The sequence below is a fragment of the Tamandua tetradactyla genome, chromosome 1 (assembly GCF_023851605.1).
Source record: "Tamandua tetradactyla isolate mTamTet1 chromosome 1, mTamTet1.pri, whole genome shotgun sequence".
In the NCBI taxonomy this organism is placed as follows: domain Eukaryota; kingdom Metazoa; phylum Chordata; class Mammalia; order Pilosa; family Myrmecophagidae; genus Tamandua; species Tamandua tetradactyla.
Window position 1 is genome coordinate 12,884,953 of NC_135327.1, and position 23,790 is coordinate 12,908,742.

General features: G+C 49.5%; 1 protein-coding gene across 1 annotated transcript in view; it reads right to left on the minus strand.

The window, feature by feature from the left end:
* The window catches only part of DHX35 (DEAH-box helicase 35), a 168,459-nt gene that overhangs the window by 16,941 nt on the left and 127,728 nt on the right, over nucleotides 1-23,790 (minus strand). The window contains exons 23-26 of the mRNA XM_077168626.1: nucleotides 21,031-21,083; nucleotides 20,231-20,339; nucleotides 18,710-18,801; nucleotides 18,014-18,451 (exon numbers count right to left, since the gene is read on the minus strand). The gene's annotated coding sequence lies outside the window, so the exon portion shown is untranslated. The remainder of the gene's footprint in view (nucleotides 1-18,013; nucleotides 18,452-18,709; nucleotides 18,802-20,230; nucleotides 20,340-21,030; nucleotides 21,084-23,790) is intronic.

The window sequence follows — 23,790 nt, forward strand, 5'->3', positions numbered from 1 at the left end:
GGGACTGCCTCCTCCATAGCCTGCTCAGCTCAGGGTCTCCCTGTCCTCGCAGAAGAGAAATTCTACAAGAATTCTGACAAGTCACATATCTTCATTTTTTCACAGTTACTAATAAAATAAAACACTGTCTGGGGCAGTGCTACAAACTTTGCAGCACATTTGCATTCCCTGGGGAGTTTTTAAAAATCCCTCTGCCCAGGCCCCACTCGAGAGCAGTTACCTCTGAGTTTCCAGGTGGTTTTAAAGCTCTCCCGCTGAGTCCAAGGTGCAACCAGGGGCCCAGACCCTGCTATTTAAGTCCCCAGATAAGCAGTACCAGCGCCACCCGGGAGCTGGGTACAAATGCTAACTCTCAGGCCCCATCCCTGGTTTGCAGAATCAGAATCTGCATTTTAACTAGATCTGCAGCTGATTCCTATGCATCTCAGAAGTTGAAAAGAATCACCCTGGGACCAGAGGTCAATAAATCCATGCAAAGCCCGGGGTACAACCTGCCACTTCTCTAAAGTGCCCACCTGTTGCTCTCACACCCTGCCAGCCCCTGGGAACCATGTCGTTTGAGCCCGCCTGCCAAATGTTGATACGGGGGCTTTTCATAAGCCACAGTGTTGTCCAGCAATTTTCTCCTATTAATTTATTCTCAGCCTCTCAGTTTTGTCAACATATTCATATAGAGTGTTTTCTATGTACCCAGGCTTGTGCTCAGTTCCCAGAATGCCACGAGGCAGGCAGATTTCCCTGGCTGGGGGAGCTTACCTCCTAACAGGCAGGTGAGGCAAGAACAAGTAAACAATCAAATAAACATTTTTTTTAAATTTTAAGTCGTGATCAGTACTGAAAAGGAAACTAAGAGAAGTTGGGGATACAGAACCCCTCCTCAGACGGTGGGGAGGGCCGGCCTCGGGGGAGGGGAAATTTAATCTCAGACCAAACCTGAGAAGGAGCCAGGCTTGTGCAGAACCTGTGAGGAGAGCAGCCCTGGCAGGGGCAGGGGGTCCTGAGGCCGACAGGTGCTGGGGGTTCTAGAAACATACATGCGGCCAGAGTTGGCGGGCCCAGAGAGGCTGGGGCAGCAGATCGGAGAGACGGGCAGGCTCGCAGCAGGGTTACCAGCAAGGAGGCAGGATGCAACAGCAAGCACACATGGAAACCTTTGAAGGTTAACCTGGAGGAGTGAAGGGGGTTCTCAACCATCCTGGAAAGCTCCCTCTGACTGCTGGGGAGAAAACCAGCTAGAGGCGACTGGTGTCCAGGCTGCTGGGTCCCACTGGCAGGGCCACGTCCCTGCAGGTCACCAGACACCGCCATTTGCACAAGGAAATGAAGTGAGCTGGGGATGGGTGGGATGTTTTCCTCTCTATAGGTGCCAGCCCCAGCCTCTGCCCCGGCCTCGGCCACATGCTTCTGAGAGGGCTACAGGGTCCCTGGGTTTCTAGCAGGGGGCTGAACCGCACAATGGGGCGTTGTTCCCATGAAGTCCGTATGAATGGCGCCCCCTGGAGTTGTGCGGCTATGCACGGAGACCCTGATTGGAAGCTGGGGTTTAGTGGAAGGAGGAGGGCAGGGAACCCAGCGCAAAGTGCTTGCCAGCTAGATACGGCAAGGGCAGGACGCACTGGCAGCAGTTTAAAGAAAGGGGTCTGTGGGTGGGAAGAGGCTAAGCAGCCTGCGCGGTGGAAATAAAGGGACACTGTTGTTTACGTTGGGAGAGTCTTGAGAATGTCTAAAGGCTGGTGGGGAGGATCCAAGAGAATCCTCAATAAATCGAGAGGCATGAGAAAAGGCAGCACATACTCAGACCTTTAATTTGTATTTCTGCAATGACTGGCATGGTTGGGAATGTTTTCCTGTTCTTAGGAGATACTTACATTTGGTCTTCAGCAAATGGTAGGTGTTTATCCTTTGCCCATTCCACTAAGTCCCAGGGATTTTCTTTATCAACTTACAGACATTAAGCGTTTGCTGACATATGTGTCAGAAAGACTCCGAGTATCTGACTTTCGGCTTTTCATTCAGGGGATGTGTTGAGATACAAGCATGTAAACTTTTGCTAGCTAAATCTGTCAGTCTTTTTCCTTGGCTCTTCTATCCAAGGTCATGGAATGAGCCCTCCTTATCCAGAGATCAAATAATTCTCTCTTTATGCTTTCTTCTAGACTTCTTGTCATTTTGTTTTTTACTTTCAACTGTTCCACTCATCTCGTTAGTATTTTTTGGACCCTTGAGTAAGATGAAGAGCGAAATTGACTGTTGGCCAAACAACCAGCTTTACGAATGGCATTTATTGACTAATCCATCCCTCCTCTATTGATAGGTGATTCTTCATTTTTCATGGACTAAGTTCTTAATTGGGACTGTCTATTCCCTTCCATTGATTTGTCTGTTTAGTCTTGTGCCAGTAACATACTGGTTTTATTATTGTAGCTTTATAATGCATTTTAATCCCTGGTAAGGCAAACCTTTTTCCAAATCATTGAACTATTTTCATCTTCTTGTTGGTTTTTTCCCTTAACACATGAGCTTTAGAATCAGTTTTAAGTCCTTTTTCTTCACTTGTCGGCACACAGACATGACATTGACATTCCCAGGTAGGTTGGGCTATGTGCAGATTCCGAGGGACGCTGTTCCCCTGAGATGGCCCTCCTTGCTGCGAACAGATAATCTGAGCCACAAACAGAGGGAACTACTGGTCACCCTGGCTGAGAAAGCAGCGGGGGTCTGTGTGTTCCTTGCCCCCCCCACCACCGACTTCAGTGGTGCTGCTAAATAAAAGTCCATTTTTATTCTTAGAGGAGCTGAGCAGGGAGATGTTTTACACCCCAGCGTTCACCCGCCATGATCTATGTTCCTTTTACAAACTTATCTCTGGGTTTTTGCTCAGTTTATAAGCTAGGAGCAATCTTTCTTCCCTAAAACCTCCTTCCACCACAGTCTGGAGGAACCTTGAGATTTCCTGCCGGTGATTTAAAGGCCTATAACACTCGCAGGCTAGATTTGTTTTAGTGTCCATAAAACTCAAAAATTTCATAAAACAATTGGTGAAAATAAAATTACCAAAAAATGATATAGTGCCAGCAGACTGTATAATAGTTACGGGAGAAATGGAGACCGTGATTCACCGGGGGATAAAAATGACAATGTATTTATTGCCAGGCACTGAGAAGAAACTAATTTGTCCCTTTTACTTTTGAGACAGGGCAAGAATCCCGATTTTTCTCTCCTTGCTCTGACTCTGACAGGGGAGCGGGCAGGGGAGGGGAGGGGTTCTCGGCTTTGGGAGCCGTGTCCGTGCGAGTGTGCGTCTACCCAAATGTGCAAAAGCGTTTCAGTAAGAACAAAACTGCATTTGGCTTTACCTTGGCCTAAGTCGTTTTGAGAATCAAAAAGTTTTCTTCATCTACAATGCATGTGTGTGTATATACGTCATCTGTCCAGTGCATGTTTGTGTGTGATGCCAACTGTGTGAGTGTGTGTGCTTGTGTACATGGGGTATATCTGGCCATCATCAGTAATGGCTGAAGAAAGTAGATAGAAGGAAAACAAATATTGCTTTCCACAGAGATGTGTGCTTTAAAGAAAAAAGGAAAAGCAGACCTACCAGGCAAAAATAAAAGTAAATTAAAATTGATACTGAGGGATATTGATAGGAATCAGCAGTGGTCGCCTGACGGTGACAGGATGGTGGAGAGAGAATGCCAGGGGGCTCGAGGGAACTTTCCGGAATCACGGAAATGTTCCATTTTTGGATTGGAGTGGGGTTACACAGCTATATACATGTGTCAAAACTCACTGACCTGCGAACCAAAAATGTACAGATATTTTATAGAAATTAGACCTCAATAATAAGAGTTGGGTTTTTAATTAATCCTTAGGCTGGAGGGAAGGAGACAAGGGAAAGAAACCGCTTCTGACCAGACAGATAATGGTCAGGCACACGGGGTCTGGTCCACTGTGGGACCCCGAGGGCAGTTCCTGGAATCCCTACGGGTGGGAGAGGGACCGAGCTTCATCCTCCCCGAGGCAGGGCTCACCGTTAGGAGGAAGCCAGCTGCAGAGGGCCTGGAAGGTCTAAGGGCACCCACTCTACAGGTGAGGCTCAGGGAGCTCACGTGACGAGACTGGACAGTGACCAAGTTCAGCAGCCCTGGGGGGCTGTGGGGGTGATCCTAGGCGGGGCCCTGCTGAGCCTTCCCAGGACGCAGGGACTTGGTGCAGGGTCAGCCCCAAGGGAGCGGGTGCCCCCACAGACCTGGCAGACAGCTCTGGGAGCCAGGCAGGCCCAGCGGGTTCAGCACCCTTGGCTGGAGAGGGGCGAGCACTGGGGGCCCCCTGGAGTGGATCTGCCGCTGCCACCCGGCCCCGAGGGCTGAGCGGAAGGGGCAGGGCGATGGCCAGGGCATGGTGCCTAAGCAGGGGAGGGGGTACTGACACCGGCTCCCTGACCCTCCCCCCTCACCTGGAAGCAAGAGGACAGGGTATCCCCGGGGACACGATACACAGTGGTCAGCCTCCGGGGATACGGAGCAGGTGGACATGGCGAGGGAGTCTGGACGCAGGGCCTTGCCTGGTCCCCCCACTGCTCAGAGGCAGCTGCGGGGGGTTCAGGGCACAGAGCCTGTCCTGGGAGGGTCGGCACAGCCCGGCCTCTGATTATCTCTCTGACTCTGCCTTAGAGAGGGTCCGAGCCGACCCACTGGGCCCCTCGATGATCAGGAAGGGAACAGGGTTTTAAGAGGCTGGGGCAGAATCTTCTACTCTGGGCAGCTAAAGGAGGTGTCGGGGCCAGGCACGAGGGCGCATGAGGGCGCACGAGTGAGTTCCAAGGCGGGTGTGCTTGGCGTCACCGAGTCTCACCTGCCCGGGGCCTGTTCCTCGTCACTCAGCTTCCAGCACCCCAACTGCATTTTCAGTACCCCCCCTCCCTCCCAGGCCATGTGGTTTGGGGGGACCCGACCTGACCCTCAAAGCATGCACCAATATAGTTCTGGTCGGCCAAAACGTCGCATTCCACTGGACCCGCGACTGGTTCACACCAGAGGGTGTGTCCTGGGGCTTCTCCTGAAACACTGTGGGAGAGAAGGGAAGTCTTCCTAGCTCAGGGTTGTGCAGTAAAAAAATAAAACTTGACCAAAAAGAATTTGAACCTTGCCCTCAGCTCCTAGGAGGTCATCTTTGTCCGCCTGGGGCCTTAGGCTAGTTGGTCATGGACACCAGAGACACCACTAACACACCTTTGGTTGGGGTCTTCAGGTCACACAGCACCAGGGGACCTGGAGACTGAGGTCAACCATGCGGGCAACCCATCCATCCATCAGTCCGTCAATCATGCCTGCCTAAACATCCCCAAATAAGAGTTCTCAACGTCGGACTCCGGTGAACCTGCATGGCCGGCTGTCCTCTGTGCGTATCTCCACATTAATGCCGGAAGCAGTGCACCCTGGCTCCATGGGGACAGGGCGACAGAAGCCCCACATTTTGCACATCCCCATACTCCACTCCCGTGGCTGATTTCAATCTGTGTCCTTTCCCTGCAAGGAACTGTAACCACAAGTATAATAGCTTTCAGTGAGTTCTGTGAGCCCTTCTAGCAAAATGGTGAGTCTGAGGGTAGATTTGGCAACGGCCAAACTTAGTGTCAGAAGTAAGGGTGGCCTCTCTTGGGGTCTGTTCCCTCTGACTTAATAGTTGTCCAGCTCTACGCAGAGGTCATTAAGCGTGAAAGGGTAAGTCTCGGGCTGCAGCAGCTGTTCTGACTGGGCATCGAGAACACATAAAGAAAAGTCAAACCATAAAGCAGGACAGATTCCTGCCGCCACTGGTTAATCTCCTGGACCCACCTCTTCCTGAAGGCAGATATAGCTCTAGATTTCTCAATAATAGAAGTCAAAAAAGTGCAAAAACTTCAGAGTCCAAGTGCATTTCCTAATATAACTTATGTGGAAGCTTAATCAAACACCATAGTACTTGGAACCTTGTGCAGGGCATGAGATTTTGTAGGTTTGTTCAGAGTGATGTCCAGATAAATCCCAGAGCGATTTGAACAGTGAATAGGGAAGTATTTGCAGAGTTCCCTAGGGGGGATGGTGAGAAAGGGGGAAAATTCAACTTCCCCAAGTTGAATTCTTGATATTCTCACAAGCAGTGGGGACAACCAAAGCAATAGGCCAAGCCTCCAATCTTGGGGTATGTTCATATGAAACTTAACCCCACAAAGGATAGGTCTAGCCTACTTAAAATTAGGCCTAAGAGTCACCCCCAAGAGAACCTCTTTTGTTGCTCAGATGTGGCCTCTCTCTCTCAGCCAACACAGCAAGCAAACTCACCGCCCTCCCCCTCTCTATGTGGGACATGACTCCCAGGGGTGTGGACCTTCCTGGAAACGTGGGACAGAAATCCTAGAATGAGCTGAGACTCAGCATCAAGGGATTGAGAAAACCTTCTCAACTGAATGGGGAAAGAGAGAAATGAGACAAAATAAAGTGTCAGTAGCTGAGAGATTTCAAACGGAGTCAAGAGGTTATCCTGGAGGCTATTCTTACTCAATATATAGATATCCCCTTTTTAGTTTAAGGTATATTAGAGAGGCTAGAGGGAACTGCCTGAAACTGAAGAGCTGTATTCCAGTAGCCTTGTTTCTTGGAGATGATTGTATAATGATATAGCTTTCATAATGTTGACTACATGGTTATGAAAACCTTGTTCTGTTGCACCATTTATCTACGGTATGGACAGATGAGTAAAAAATAAATAAATAAATCCCTCACTCAAGAGATTACCTCGAACTGGTAGGGATTAGAGGGCAGGGGTGGAACACCTGCTGTGCAAGGACCCCGGGATGCCCAACGTCCAAATTCCTAGAGGAAGACAGCAAACTGAAAATCACCTTCCTGCAGGTAAGGTCCTGCCTTCCCCTCTGAAAGTACAGCAACAGGCATCATTAGCATGTCAGAGCAGCCTCCCAAGCCCACACGGGGGTGGGGGTGGGGGGTGTTAGAGCTGCTGCAATGCCGGCGGGGGTGGGGGGGGAGCTCAAATGCCGGCGGGGGGGGGGGGGATGGGGGGGGGGGACTCCTTATCCCCAGTGAACTTTGCAGAGAAGACATGGCTTCTCCGTTCCCCTCATTCACCCCTCAATTATTTCCTCCCACACCACCTCCTCAGCCAGCCTTCATATCTAATTCCTTGCAAAACTTTGTCAGTCCAACTTCCCAAATGTCTCCCAAGCACCACCACCCCCCACTCTCTCCATCCCCATGACCACCCCCAGCCCAGCCTCCATCGGATCTCCCCATGCCAGGAACCTCCTAACCCATCTCCCAGCCTCCACGCTCCCCTCTGCTGTCCTTTCTCAGCACCAGGCTCTAAGGACACCCTCCTGACAAGAAAGTCTAAATATTATCTAAATAACCTAAATAAAACCTTCCCACCCCTGTCCCTCATGCACAGGAGAAAGTTCAGTCTTTAACATGGCTTGTGAGCCCCAGCGTGCCCTGTCCCCACCGACGCACCAGCTTTACCTGCCACCTTTCTCCCCTCCCACCCCAGGCACTCCTGGGTTCCCTTTCCCCCAGAAGGCCTTTTGATTTTTTTTCCAGTAAGCTTTTTATCGTGGTACACAGACATATAGAAAAGGACAAGAACCGCAAGTATAAAAACCTCCTACCAATAGGTGTCAGAAGGGGGCCCCGTTCACAGGGCAGAGGGTCAGCCCATTTTGATGTACAGGAGACCTAAAATTCACCCGCCACTCCTCCAGCCTGTGCACACACACACACATGCACCTGCACACTTGTTCTCGTTGTCTCTGCAGAGTACGGGGCCCCCAGCGCACAGGCCCACAGCTCTGGGTATGGGGTGGGGAGGGGAGGGCTGGAGTGGGTGCAGGAAGCCCCGGGCTGCTGCGTCCAGGAGGCGACTCTCAGGCCAGCCTCAGTCCCCGGTGGACTGGGCTTCTCTCTGCGTTTCCTGCTGTCTCTCCCTCTTCCTCTCTCCTCCTTGCTCATGGATGGATCTCTTGGGGTCTTACAGTCCTTTCATATCTCTCACCATCTCCCTGTCTCTGTCTCTCTCTAACTCAACTATCTCTCTCAATTCAATTCTTTCTCTCTCAACTATCAAGTCTAGTTCTTACTTTACTTTCACTTTATCTTAAAAATAATACCTTCATAACCACAAATTTGCCTCTGAATTTTGCTTTGGCCATAGCCTATAGATTTTTATTTACTTTCATTTTTGAATTTTTGAATTTTTTTCTTTTTGATTTTTTTTCCACTTTTTTTTTTTCGTATGCTGTATGGTAGGGGTCACATGTCACTCTTTTTCCATGTGCGTATACCATAATTGCAGTGCCATTTATTGAATTTTCATTTGTTTTATTTCTTTGGCTTGCTTGTTTGTTTTTAGGAAGTGCATGGGCCACGACTCGAACCCGGGTCTCCCGCACGGCAGGCAAGAATTCTACCACTGAGCTCCCCTTGCACCCCCAGATCCTAAAGATTTTGATGTGCCATGTTTTCACTTTCTTTATTTTCTGAGTACTTTGATATGATTTGGAAGGGATTTCTATTTCAAAAGCTGTTGGAGTTTGGAGTTTTTAAATCATCTTAATTGCGTGGTGGTCAAAGACTGACCATAAATGTTCTGCTAATTTAGTAAACTGAGATGCCCCCGAACAGCTGGGAAGAACCTCCACCCCCTGTTCCTGGAGCGCTGGTTCTCAAGGTGGGGTTTCTGGACCAACAGCTTCAGCATCCCCTGGGAGCGTGCTAGAAATGCAGATTCTCAGGCCCACTCAGCCTGCCGAAGCAGAGACTCTGTGGAGGGAGCTCAGCAATCTGTGCCTCAGCGAGTCCCTCAGGGCACCCTGCCGCGTGTGAATGTTTGAAAACCTCTGTTTTACAGCACACAGTTAGCATGCAACGCTTAAACCCATGCTGCTAATATGCACACTGTTCTTTCTTGGGAGGAGTTAGAGGAAATATTTAGAGAGCTGGCTGGAGTTTACGTCTGAGAGCAATAAATAAGTAGAGGCGATAATAAAACAACAAATAGATTTCCAAAAAATGAATATAAATCTTTCTCATGCCACAGACTCTCTGGCAGCTTGATGAAGTGTACCGACCTCTTCTCAGAGTCACGCTTTTAAATGCATGAAGTAAAATTTGTAGAATTATAAAGGAAACCAACTACATTAAAACACCGTTTATCAAAATACTACAAAACAAATTTGGGATATAGTATACGTTAGTCTCTATTAATGGCATCAAACAACAAGAGCTAGCAATGGGTTTAGCAGCTACCATCCTTTGAAAATGTTTGATGAGTTTAAATAATATTTTGAGATACTTGCAACAATAGTTAAGTGATATAAAAAACATCTCTGATCACAATAGGTAACAAAGTCGCAGGAACTGCTAACACTGCTGTGGTTTGATGCCTAAATTCATAATTCAAGGAAATGTTAAATTAAGATGTCCTTTTCACTCAGTCCTTTCACGACCCCCTGAAATCCATCCACGAGGGGCTCCTGGGGCCCAGGGTCAGCACCCCTGCCTTAGGACGATGGCTGAAGTACCATCGTAGAAGGGGAGCTGCTCCTTTGGTAGGGAAAACCCACCCAAACCTTCCGATCGCACAAAACTGAACTTGGGCTGCACTGGGTGAGAAATGGTGAGACCCAAAAGGGGCCAACGTCACTCCTAACAGTGAAATCACAGGGATCTGAGATTCTCTGTGGCCATCTGAGAAAAAGGGGACCGGGGGCCAGAGTAAGAGGAGGAGGTCGTAGGAGAAAGACCCTGGGGGACGAGCTCAGGCCCTGGCACCATGTCAGGAGCCGGGAGGAAAGAGGGCTGCGAGCAGGACATCGCCAGAGATGGGTTTAGCCCGGGAAGCTGGTTTCGTTGCGTTCTGCCCTGGGCACGGCCCTCCTCCGCCATCCTGCAAGTGTCAGTTACAGTCTGCTACTCACAACAGCCCGCCAGGGGGTACCTGCTGGGATCTGGAGTCGGGCTGTGCCCACACGTACGGCAGAGCTGGCCACAGCGGGCTGGTGGAGCCTGAAGGGGCAGTGGAGAAACAGCCAGAAGAGATTCGAAAAGAGGCCAGAAGTTGCTTGAAGCGAGAGGTGACCGGAAGTCTGCAGAAACCATCAGAGTCCTGGCGGATGGCATTGGCTGCCCCACAGTTACCCTGGCTGGGCCCTCTGATCACTTTATTTGCATGTTAAACTCTGGAAGACTCCAGGCCATGAGTTACCCATTTATTTAGCAGACATTTAAATCTTATTTTCTATATGCTGGACCATGTTCTAAATGCTTTTAAAATAATTTATTTACTTCCCACAGCAGTCTTATATGGTTGGTACTAATAGGATGAGTCATTTGAATCTGTTGTGGACCCCAGAAAAGCCATGCTCTTTAATCCTTGTTCAGTATTGCTGGGTGGGATCTTTTTCATTGTTTCCCCTGGAGATGTGACCCACCCAATTATAGGTGGTAACTTTTGATTAGATGCATGGAGATGTGTCTCCACCCATTCAAGATGGGGTTGCCTACTGGAGCCCTTTAAGAGGGGATCGTTTTAGAAAAAAACTACGGAACCAACAGAGCTGATACAGCCAGAGACCTACGGAGGTGCAGACAGAAAACACCCTGGGAGAGCTTCATGAACAAGAAAGTAGAAGAGAAAGTTAGCGAACATCCCCATGTGCCTTCCCAGACGAGAGAGAAAGCCCGACGTCATTAGTCCCTTTCTTTGGAGTTAAGGTATCTTTCTCCGGATGCCTTAAAGTGGACATTTTCAGGGCCTTAGAACCATAACCTTCTAACTTAATAAATTCCCTTTTTAAAAGCTGTTCCATTTCTGGCCTATTGCATTCTGGCAGCTTTTACAAACTAACGCCTATGGTCTGCATTTTACAGAGGAGGAAACCGGTAGGTTAAGTAGCTTCTCCAAGACCATCCAGCCCATAAGGGATGGAACTGGTATTTGGACCCCGGCAGCCTGGCTCCAAATCTGGTCCATGTGATGGATGTTAGCTGGCATCCACTGGGTTAAGCTGGGAGATGGGGGTGGACCTGACATGGTAGGCTGGGGCGGAGCAGAGGGGGTGAGGAACTCCAATGAGAAGGAGGTTGGGGGGTGTCCGTCCCAGGGCTCTGTGGAGATGCCCATGGTGAACGGGCCTGGGACCCCCGAGAGGAAGTGTCTCCACATTGGGACCCCCAGGGAGGCCACATTTCTCCAGGTCAGATACCCCGAAGGAAAAGGGCTCCCAACAACGGCCTCTCCTAAGGGTCGCAGGGGGCTCAGCGCCCAGCTGCACACTGGGGAAGGCCCTTCCCCTGTGGGAATCTGAGGATTCCTGTCCCTCCTCGGGCATCAGGATGCCCAGGCTGGGCCCTGATGGAGAGGCCTGGGGTTAAGGGTTCTCTCCCCGATCTCTCTACGGAGGGAGCGTCCTTTCTAGGCAGGACCATGAGCACAGCACGGCTGGGCTTTGGAACCTGCAGGAGCCCAGTTGTCCTGGCTCCCATTTGGGTGGGTAAAATCCTCCATAAAAGGTTGATCGCACAGTCAGCCCCGCTGAGTGCCAGTCCATTCAGATGGTCCTAAGGGTCCTGTACCATCCCTTCCCTTGGGTGTGGCCAGAACCTAGTGTCTTGTTTCAAAGAAATGTAGCAAAAGTGATGGGATGATCACTTCTGTGATTAAGTTACAAAAGCCTTGTGCTTTCCTCATGCTTACACACTCTCTCTCTCTCTCCTTCCCACACTCCTCTGCCACATTGTAAACTGTCCTATAGGGAAGTCTCCATGGCACGGAAGCCACGAGCCAGGTAAGGACAGAATCCTGCCACCACCTGTGGGTGGGTCTGGAGGTGGATCCTCCCCCTGTTGAGCCTTCAGGTGGCACTGCAGCCCCAACAGTTTAATGGGAACCTCATCAAAGACCTTGAACCAGGGCGGGCCGCGGTGGCTCAGCGGGCAAAGTGCTTGCCTGCTATGCCGGAGGACCTCGGTTCGATTCCCGGCCCCAGCCCATGTAACAAAAACGGAGAAACAGAATACAAGAAAATGTTTAAAAATGTTTCCCTTTCTTCCTTCCTTCTCTCTGTCTTTCCTTTAAAAAAAAAAAAAAAAAAAAAAAAAAAAAAAGACCTTGAACCAGAGGCATCCAACGAAGCCATGCTCTGATTCCTGACCCACAGAAACTGAGCGAGAATAAATGTTTGTTGTTTTAAGCTGCTAAGTCTGGGGGTGCTTGCCTACATGGTAATTTAGAACTTCTATTTGTATACAGAGCTATCAATTCCAGGTGTTTATCTGTGGTATACTCACGCTGGATGTTTAGTTATTATGCACTGCCACCATAATGCTAGCTAACAAATCACCCCAATACTCAATAAATTAAAGCAATTATTTGCTCCAATGTCTGTGGATCATTCGTGCATCTGTGGTCAGCTGTGGGTCAGGCAGGGCAGCTCTCCTGATCTTGGCTGGACCCTCCGACAGCTTTGCGGATCAGCTGGTTGAGCTCTTCTCCGCCCGGCTCTAATGGCCTCTCAGCCTCCCGCAGGCTGGGAAGGATCCTAAGAGAGAGTAGGGTCAGACAAGAACAGACTCATCCTTCCTTCTATCTCATTCTATTGCCCCACAGAAGCCTCTAGCTCAGAGGGGCAGGGAAATGGACCCCACCTCCTATCAGGAGGGAGAATGTGAAGTCACCTGGCAAAGGGTGGGATTCTGGGCAGAGGGAGGGAGTAGAGACATTTTTGCAATCTGTCTATACAATCAATCTATATAATGTGCAAATCTACTGTGCCATTGTCCAAGCTCCGTGGCTTCATCTCCGGGGTCTTTGGGTAAGTGTCAGCCCCTGATTATAAGGTCTAATTCTTGGTTTTCATAATGATGTACACAATGTGTTCACATATGCAGACCAGCTCCAAAGTTGGCTAAACACATGTATATACCCAGTCTTGTGAGGACAAGCCCAGGGTTTGAAAAGAAAGCACAGTCCGTGCACACAGCGACATAAAAAGACACAAAAAGATTTGGTAGCTGTGTATATGATGTGCACACATGTCACATCTAGAACCGTGTGCACAGGTTTCCTTGCTTTGTTTGCAAAGTGCACACCCACGTAAGAAAGGGAGCATAGGCATGCACAGGTATTTGCACAGGGTTTTAGGGGCTGTGCACAATGAGGACATAATAACACAGACACACACAGGTTTCATGGCTCTGGACACAGAGGTTTGTTACCTATATACACACTGTGCGTGCATTCACGCGCCGCGCACCCACGGGCACCCACATTCGGAGTCGGTAATTCCTGATCCACGTGTGAACACACCCACGCAGAAACTGTTGAATTCGTCTCTCTTGGTCTGCTTTCTGCGTCCGGAAAGATAAATGTCCTACTCTCACAGATGAGCTGCCGACCCCACAAATCACCACTCGTGGGCTCCTGTGCCCTCCCACCCCCAGCCCTCCCCCATTACTCATCTAAAGGGGAAATGCAAAGAGTAATAATAATTAGACAAGGACAAATCACTGGCTGGGTCGGGGATAGCGCCACTCAATAAAGGGCCGTTTCCCTGGCAACCAGGGCAGGTGCTGGAGAGGTGGGTGGCCTGGGAAGCCCACAGTGGGGAGGGGGGGGTGCGAGCTGCAGATTGGGGCTCAGCCACTCTTCTGGGTCCCACAGGAGAAGTTTAAGGAACTCTGGATCTAGGGGACCAGGCAAGTCCAACCGAATTCCAGGTGCATTCATCAAATTTGCTTTAGAAGCACACATGCAGTAAAAGGGAGATTTATGATAATCTCTCATGTCTTGTAGTCTACATTAAATGGTGCAGATCTTATAAATTTTTTTTTCCCAAAGCTTATCTTTTGCTTCTAAAGAACTGGAATGTCTAAGAAAATATGTCATTTTTAAAGTAGTGTTACAAGTTCTAGATGCTTGTTTTTAAAAAAATTTACATGTTAAGAATATAACATAAAAAGTGAAAGTCCCCTCCTGTAGGCCGAATTCCACCCCCTATGGTAGTGCTATTATGCATTTCTAGAACTTTCTAAAAAGGCGCACACAAATACACCAGGCAATGCTAGACCTAACTCTTCACATAGCATTTTCAGTGTGCCAAGCACTGTTCTAAGCACACCATGTACGTTAACTCATTTTATACTCCTAGTAACCCTTTAAGGTACAAACTGCCATATCCCCATTTTTCAGATAGGAAAATTGAGGCAAAAAGAAGTTAAGTAACTTATACAATTACTTACAATCAGCGAGGCGGAGAAACAGATTCAAACCCGGACAGTCTAGTCCACAATCCAAACTGTACCACACTCAGCCGCCTATGGTGATCTCTAAAATGTTAATTCCAGTTTTGTTTTCTGCCTTTCTCTTCAGAATTCTCATCTCACTGAGAGGACAGAACTGGGGGCCTCGGGAGGGAAAGGGCTCCACAGCTGTGGAAGAGGAAGGAGGTGGGGGAAGGGGGAGAAGGAGCTATGAGCCTGGGGAGCTGGGCTGCACGGCCCCGCGACCCCCCAGAGGGCTGCCTGGTACCAGTAGGGGCTTGGCATGAGCTGCCACAAGTGCAGAGCTGGGAGAAGAGAACCAGACTCACGCCCAGCACAGGGGAGGTGGCACGGTCCGCCCTCAAGTGGCCTGCCCAGAAACCTGCCTTCCTCCTGCTTTGCTGAACCGTGTCGACTAGGGGTTCCGGGGCATTCCAGTGGAGGGAGGAGGACCCGTGAGGACAGGCCGGCGCTGGTGGACCAGCTGCCCCGAGAGCTGGCTGGCCTGCGTTCCCAGCCCCGCCCATTCCCAGCCGCTCTGGGCCCTGCCCCGTGCCCAGCAGACTGACCTGGGTGAGCCTCGCCTGTGGGGGGCTGTGCTCGTCTGCAAGCTGCCGGAATGCCTTAACTCAACAAAGGCTGATGCGTCTGCAACGCCTCTGTCAGCCCGGAAGCCACGCTGGTTCCCTGCTCCCGGGCTCTGTGCTTTCAGCCTCTCTTCCTGCACAGGCTCCTCACTTTGCTTCTCCGGGGCTGGCTTTCATCTCTTGGCTTCCCTTGGCTCTCTCCAGCTTCTGGCTTGCTTAACATCTCATGGCAATGTCTGCTGGGCTCCAAGATTCCAAACATCCGTGTCTCTGTTCTCCATGTGTCAGCACCTGTGTCCACTCTGCTGTGAAGTTTCTGTTGGCTCTGAGCCTTTTGTCATTCCTTGAGGCTCTGTTGTTTCTGGCATTTCTCCAAAATGTTTCCCCTTTGAAAGATTCTAGTAATCTAATCAAAGACCCACCTGGAATGGGTGGAGTCACATCTCCATCTAATCAAAAGTTAATACCCACAATTGGGCGTGTCACAAGTCCATGGAGATAATTTAAGCAAAGATTCCAACCTACATTATTGAATCAGGATTAAAAGAAATGGCTGCCTCCACCAGACTGAATCAGGATTAAAACATGGCTTTTCTGGGGTACATAATATTTTGAAATTGGCACAGGGACCCTGGCAGGAAACCAAGGGGGAGGAGGAGAGGCTGGGAGGGGTCGTTCTCCGGTCCCTTCTCTGCCTCCCCTCAGTGCTGGCCATGGCTATTTCCCTCTAGCCCATACTGTCGCAAAAGGAGCAATTTTGGTTCCTGGGTGTGAAAAAATCTTAGATATTACTATGGTCTGTGTCCCTCCAAAGGGCCACAGCACAAAAGCAGATACACAGCACCTCTGTGGGCCATCATTTCATGGCAGCAGAAAGGAGGGTACAATTAGGGAAGAAATCCTACGTACCCTGCTGTAACTAGTCTTGTCATTGAACTCGCTTTAATTATACCCTAGCACTGGGCTAAGGAATTTTTGTACATCTGTTTCCTGCCAGGACCTTGACGGATTCTATTTGATTTTGAAAAAATATGTAAGACCCTTTGGGAATGCTTGCACACTGCAGGTAAGTTTGTCAAGTGGTACAGCCAATTTGGAAAACAGTTTGTAGTGTCTAGTGAAGTTCAAGGTGTGTGTACACTGTAACCCAGGTTTCCTTCCCTGGATACATGCCCTAGAGAAATGTGAACCCATGTACTTCAGGAGACATGTAAAGAATGCCCAAGTGCACCGGTGGTTCAGTGGTAGAATGCTCGCCTTCCATGCGAGAGACCCGGGTTCGAGTCTCAGACCATGCACCAAAAAAACAAAAAAAGAAAAGAAGAAGAATGCCCCAGCAGCATTGTTTGCAACAGCCAAAAACTGGAATTAATCCATATGTCCGTCAACTGTAGGCTAAGTAAATTACATCAGAGCCCTACGAAGGAATCACATCCAGCACAGAAAATGACCTGCAACTACACACACCAAAAAAACACTAAAGAACCACCAAAACATAATGTTAAATTAAAAAGACACAGTACAATAGAGTGGTGTGGCATGAATCCACTTACGCAAAATGCAAAAGTAAACTATGGTGTTTAAGGACACCTTCGGCCGGGGTGGGGGGGGGGGCTATAAAGAAAAGCAAGGATTCGGCAAAATTCCTGACTGATACTCTTCAAAAAGTGTCAAGGACATGACCATCAAGGAAAGACTGAGAAACTGGCACAGACTGGAGAAGCCTAGGAGACTTGGCGACCAAGAAAAAGGCCAGGCTGCCGCCTCCCTGCTCAGGGCTAAGTGTGGGATGGAGGGAAGGAATGATGGCGCTGCCAATAAACGTGGGATTTGACAGTGGAGGTGACCTGGGCCCCTTTTCCCATCGGCAATCCCCAGCCGTGCTATCTGAGGTGGCAGAGGCAGACACGGCCGAAGGCAGCACACAGAGCTTTCACAGCTCCAGAGTAACACAGAGGAACTGCCGAAGGCTTTGGGGCCCCTGAGAAAGTCAGAGAAGAGCGTTACGGCTGAGGGAGGTTAGAGGACCAGAAGGGGTCTCGCTGGCGTCACAGTGCTGGTAACATGGCAGACACCAACATGGGGGAAGGCTGTCAGGACCCACCATCCACCACTCCAAATACAGAGCCCCTCACTCACCCACCCAGGAAGAAGGGAGGGAAGGGAAGAAATTTAATGGGCTGAGAACTCCCTCAAGCGATGAGTTGATATTGAGTTGATCCAAATTTATTTCCTGCCCTCTGGTGAAAGGTGCATGTATTTGGGAGAGAGGGTACAGTATTGAGAGATTAACCACACTCAATTACAGAACAACAAAAAATTGCATTTCTTGCCCACCTGAGTTTTGGGGACTGAAAAACTCAAAACCACTGCTCACATTTCAAATCTCAAGGGACGTTTCCAAACTGTTCTCCTTAAGGGTTGCACCAAATCTGTGCTCCCCTAATAAACACACGCATGCTCCATTCCCCTAACCCACTGCCAATCCAAAAAGCATACTTAAAAAATATTAACATCACTTCTTTCTAACTGGACATTTACATTCACAAGTCCACAGGACTACAAATTCTGTCCACACCAGCTCTGGCCACAAAAATGAGAATGGAATATCAAACCAATTGCAATGAAATTGGATTAGCAAGTTCTTGGCTAGGAAAATACCATAGCTTACTGAGAGCTGTTGCTCCTTGGGGGGTTGTGAACATCACATCTAAGACAACACCCACATGGAAACAACGTTATTAGAAGAGAGCCATGCTGGGAGGTGTGAGATGGTCTGAGCTCACCGAGGACAAAGCTGCAGTTCCCAGGAGGTGCCCCTACCCATCCCACAGCCAAATCTCATCATCCCCCTCACCCACAGACCTATTCCTCTACCCACCGTCTCTCAGGACCCCAGACACCAACATGGGTGTCAGCTCCAGGCCCCTTCCACTCCTCTAAACCATTGCACCATTTCCTTACAGCACTCCTTTGCACCACTGCATAGGTTCTCAGCCCTGGAGAAGACATCACGAGTTGTCAATTTCAACTATATAACAGATCCTTCAATCCCCTATGGCCTCATTAGAGATGGGGTACTCATTCCTAATTCAGTCCAGCCCATCTTCAAACCCATGACTGTGAAAGAGTCCTTTTCATATGGAGCTGGGAGCTGGGTGTCACTATGGTTCACATGCCTTTAGGGACACTTGAAAGTCTCATTCCTTCAGGACAACATTTTCTTCCTCCTAAGATTTTTATTCTGCCAACAGAAGAAACACAGCAGGCTCAGTCCTTCTGCCATTCCTCAGATGGCAGAATGCCATCTCCCTCCGATGCCATCGTACCTCTACGGTCCACCTAATTGTCCCAGGTACCAGCAGACGTCGTTCCATCTTTTCCACAAAGACGTCATAAGGAAACTTGCCAAGTGCCACGTCAAGGTCCAGAGGACAGTTTCCTTGAGCTACAAGGGGCAGCACCAAGAAGGGAAAGCACTAGGATTAGAAACAGCCCCACTTAGTTGTTGGAAGTGAGATTTTGAGCGATTTTGAGCCTCAGCTTCCTTTTCTGCAAAATAGGAATAATAATACTCAAGTTGTCTGCCAATTCTGTGAGCTCTCTAACAGTATTTTCTTTCATCTTAGGCTTCAGATTCTGTTCAGAGAATCTCTCTTTCCCAGCTCACGGACTTCCCATCTCCTCCCCACCCCACCACCTTGGCCCTTTCAATGCTCTCAGCCCCTCCCTGGGCTATGGCTGCTATGACCTTCTGGTTAGGGTCCTACTGATGACAGGAAAGAGAGGCCCAGGCTAGCTCATACTCACAGATAGAGGCTAACAAGGTGCAGGGGGCCTCGGGGCCCAAAGTAGCTGCCTCCACCCTTGCACACTACTACTGCTTCCCAATCTTCTTTACACTGTGCAAAAACAGAATGGGGTGACATCTGTAAGACTTACTGGGTAAACAAATGAGGTTATCCTGGCCCAAGTCCCAGCCTGGGGGCTCCCCTGTGCCCCCTGACCTCTCAGAGGAATCCACATCCCAGCTTCCCTAGAACCCACTGAGCGGCCACCTTTCAGCCCAAACACCTGCCACATGCTGACCCCTGGGTCTGTATCACTTAATTCTCAAGAGGGAGAACGCGCGTGGCCATTGGTCAGACAACAGCTGGGCTGACCTTCGTACAGACAAGGGCCACTCCCAGACAGACCCTCCCCAAACCTCTCACAGAGTGAGAACCAGGGCAAGCAAAAGAGTTGAGGAGGAGTGGCCTGGAAGTGTGAATTCCGGCCCTGGCAGAAGGGGAGGGGAGGAAGACTTGCCCTTGGCATGAGAAGTGACCCAGCCTCCAAGCCTCAACCCAAGCCTGCCATTGCCTGTCACTGTCATTACTGCTGATGTCCCTTAAGGCAGAGAGCGAGGGGGGACGGGGGAGGCATGGGAGATGATATGGTTCACGCAGAATTGAATCAATGAAGAGACCTGGGGAAAAGCACTGGAACTCAGCTCACCCTTGTAATAGTTTCTCTGGTCCCCAAGGGTGGAGGGACAGGAGTTTCTCCCAGGACCGGTGGCCTATAGCTTTGGGGGTTGCATATTATACACCTAAGTTAGGCTGCGCTTGTATGTTCAGGGACCGGGACCTGAGCGCCCACTAAGCACTGCACACCTGGCTTACATCATCCCTCCCTGCACGTCAAGCTTTCCTGGGCCCAGCCCGGGTGGGGAGGGTGCAGCAGTGAACAAGGCAGGCAGGTCCTGCCCTCAGAGGGCTTCCTTTCCAGTGGAGCAAGCCAGATGGCGCCAGCCAACACATTGACACAGAATATGTAATGTATGAAATATGTGCTATAGTATGTGACGTGCATTATTATATATAGCAGCATACCAGGTTGTGTACATTATGTATAATTTTTATCAGCCAGTGAGCCAAGTAGTAAAATAAATAATGAATAACAATCTCCGTGTTCTGATGAAGATGGGCCTAGGATCACATTCTGAGGAAACATGGTTTCACATTTCTCCCGTGGGTTAGAGCCTCGCTCATTCTTAATGAATCTGTTCTATGTTTTTATACAGCCCCAGACTTCAGGATTTAAGACCTACACACCCTGGTTCAATCAGCTCGCAGAGCCCAGCAGAGCCTCCTGCCCCTTCCTCGGGCCCCTCAGCAAGAGAGGAGCTGGGGGTCTGGGAGGCAGGTGTGGGGGTCGCACGGGCTGTAACTGCTGCGGGGTATGGGGAGCCAACACTCTGCCTCTCACACCAGGGCCCTGCTCTCCCAACATGGGGGAGACACAATGATGGGAGACGTCCCCTACCAGATGCAGGCTTGAACTACCTACCTGGTCCCCCAGCACCGACGCTGCACCCCTCTAAGACGCTGAAGTCATGAAGAAAGATGGCCACGGACTCCGGAGTCGGACGGCTGGACTCAAATCATGCTTCCACGACCTGAAGCAAGTGATTAAACCTCTGAGCCCCAATGTCCCTGCTCTAGTTTGCTAGCCGGGGAATGCAGATCAGAAACGGAACGGCTTTTAAAAAGGGAAATTTCATAAGTTGCTAGTTTATAGTTCTAAGGCTGAGAAAATGTCCCAATTAAAGCAAGTCTATAAAAATGTCCAAATTAAGGCACCAACAAGAGGTCACTTTCACTCTAGAAGGCCGATGAAGTTCAGGGTTTCTCTCTCAACTGGAAAGGCACATGGTGAACACGGTGACGTCTGCTAGCTTCCTCTCCAGGCTTCTTGTTTCATGAAGCTCCCCCAGGAGCGTCCTCCCTCATTTTGAAAGGTCTCTGGCCAGTGGACTCCATAGTTCTCAAGTCTTTGCTGCTCTCACATTCTGAAGCTTTCTCCAAAATGCTTCCTCTTTTAAAGGATTCCAGTAAAATCATCAAGACCCACCTGGAATGGGTGGAGTCACATCTCCCTCTATCCAAAAGTTAATACCCACAATTGTGTGAGACACATCTCTGCGGAGATAACCTAATCAAGTTTCCAACCTATAGTACTGACTAGGGATTAGAGGAAATTGTTGCTCCCACAAGACTGATTAGGATTAAAACACGGCTTTTTTAGGGTACATAAATCCTTGCAAACCGGCACAGTCCCCGTCCAGAAAGTAGAAATAAAAGCAGTACCCTTAGTGTTAGCAGGAGGTGATCCACGGAAAGCTCTCAGCACAATCTTTGACCTGCAGAAGCATTCCATAAAATTTTATTCTTAATATGATGTCATTATTTAACCCAAACACATTTTATGTTCCCACAAGCCCAGTGTGGTGCAGTTATTTAACAAAACATGATGGAATGATCCAGAAGTTACTTGACCAAGATTCTACTCTTTACTTGGATCCCTCAAAGATGTCAAAGGAGATCGAATTCATTACCCCTCACATCACGTCCTCGTTCTCCATCTGCACTTCCTTTTATCCTTTAACTTTCTCAACCCACACTCTCTTGGCCACTCTCTCCTCTCCTTCCCTCCCCCCAGATCCCCATCAGGTCCGGATCAAAGCACTTTGCAACCCCTGCCCACACAAACCCTTCCTTTCACCCCCCTCCTTCCTTTCCACATCTACACCTTTTCTCTCTGTTGTACAGCTTAGCCCTTTCAGATACGCCTTTCCAGTCCTCATGTCTCTGTTCTGCCCCGCACACCCCACCCTCAATTGTCCTATCACTACAAATGTTGTATCTTTGGGGCTATGGGCAGAGGAAGTGGTGACATTGGTGAGAAAAAAAGAGAGCTTAACTCACGATTACACGTGCTCGTCCCTCCAATGTAAACAGTGTGTGCTATGGCTGTGCACGCACATGCACACATGCAGGGCACATATGTGCACACGCTCCTGTGCAGTGTGTAGATGGCACGTGCTGCAGTGTGACATGCAAATGCGTACACATATGCCATGTGGGTTCTAGGCCCCTACGGTCCAGGCCTGGGCGAAGCTGAGAGACCCAGACCCAACATCAGCCAAGCCAGGCCTCCCTCCCACTGGCCTCAAGAAACAAAGACAGTTTAGCAAGAACTCCCCAGCTAAGCGGTTTTTTTAAGACCTTCAGCCAGCAGCTGCCCGGCTGAGCTGAACGTCTCACTTTATTAGTGAGTTTGGCCTTGGGTGTCTGACTGTTTGATCAATCCTGCTGGGGGTCAGTGATATTTCCTCCCGTCCCCCCGCCCCCGCTCCCACGTCTCCGCCGCACCTGATGAAGAGCGGTGCCCCTGGACCGCTGATCACCTATTGATTTTCCAGCCCGAGGCTGCATCTGCCGCCAGCTGCCATCTCCAGCCCTGTCATCGCAGCCACTTGGTGACTAACGGATCCCCGGGCCCCTCCCAACTCCCGTCCTGGCTATGCACCCAGCTCCCCTCCCCACTGGCCTGCCCGGCCCTGCCCGCTTTGTCTGGATCCATTCCTGGGGTCAGGGCCACCAACCTCAAGGGTGTTTCCCAGGGCCACCCCCCACCCCACAGGAAGCCTGGCTTTGACTCCTAGCTGTGTGTCCTTGGGCTGGTTCCTTCATCTCCCTGTGCCTCAGTTTCCACCTGTGCAAAACTGGCAATATTAGAAATTACACATCACGTATACAAGGCAGCAGTTTCCAAAGTGTGGTCTGGGGGCTTCTGAAGGTTCTCAAGACCTTTTCAGGAGGTCCACAGTAGTTAAGACTATGCTCACAATAATACTAAAGTGTTATTTGCCTTTTCTACTATCAAAGATCCATTTTTTCACTCTCAGTGGATCTTTTCAGAGGCTACATGACAGGTGGTATAACAGAAACTTATATGCAGAAGCAGATATGAAAATATAGCTGTTTTCAACTAAGTCTGACATTAAAGAGCTATGCAAAAAAGGTAAAACAATGCCACATTTTCCTCTCCCTAAATAGTTCATGTTGGAAAATACAGTATTTTCATTTAAAAATGTGTTCTTTATGTTAACGTGCAATGTGTTTATCATTTTAAGTAAACACACATTTTTATTTCTCAGTTTTAATTTCCAAAACAATAAATACTGACAGATACAACCCACATTAACAAGAGCTCTTTGTGACTCTCAGTAAATTTTTTAACAGCAAAAAAGATATCCTGAGACCCACAAATTTGAGAACCACTAACCTAAGACATTAGTGCAGTGCCTGGCTCTCTATAACTGCTCAGGAATCATCATTAATATATTAGTGGTAATTATAATTGGAAGTTAGGGTGATTTCATCAGTTGAGTTGGGGTCTCAGGGATGTAGGGGAGGAGGGGTTGATTTTAGTGGGGGGGGGGGTTGCTGGAGACTCTGATGATTAAAATGAGGATGCCCCTTAGCTCACAAGGGGATGTGGGACCTGCAGCCAGGGGGCACAAAGGTGGGGTGTGCTCTGCTGGCTCTCAGATCCACCCTGCTTGGCTCAGGGTCAGTTTGGGGGTGTTCACACACTGCCATGGCAGGGAGCACCCGGCTCCCCTATGACCAGGCACCTGGCGCTGGCTGCACCTTGTAACACAACTGCCTGGGTTGCCCAGGAGGATGGAAGCTGGGGGGAGAGGACAGAGTAATAACGGCAGCTACTTGTCCAGTCCCCACCATGGGCCAGGCATTGTTGAAAGCACTTTAGAAAAATTAAGTCACTCGACCCTTTCAACAATCCTATGATGGATGTTCTACTTTTACATTTATTTTACAGACAAGGAAACTGAGGTAGGGGGCTAAATGCCTTATTTAAGCTCACACGGCTGGCAGGTGGTGATGGCAGGATTTGAACCCAGGTCTGTGGCTGCAAAATCAAGGCCTAAACCACCATGCCAGACCTGCCCTCTGCCTGTTCCCCAACCGATCAGCCTGGACTTAGATGGGGCCAGTAGAGAGCCCTTGGCTGTGGCCTCTGGGAGGCAAGCTGGGGCCAGG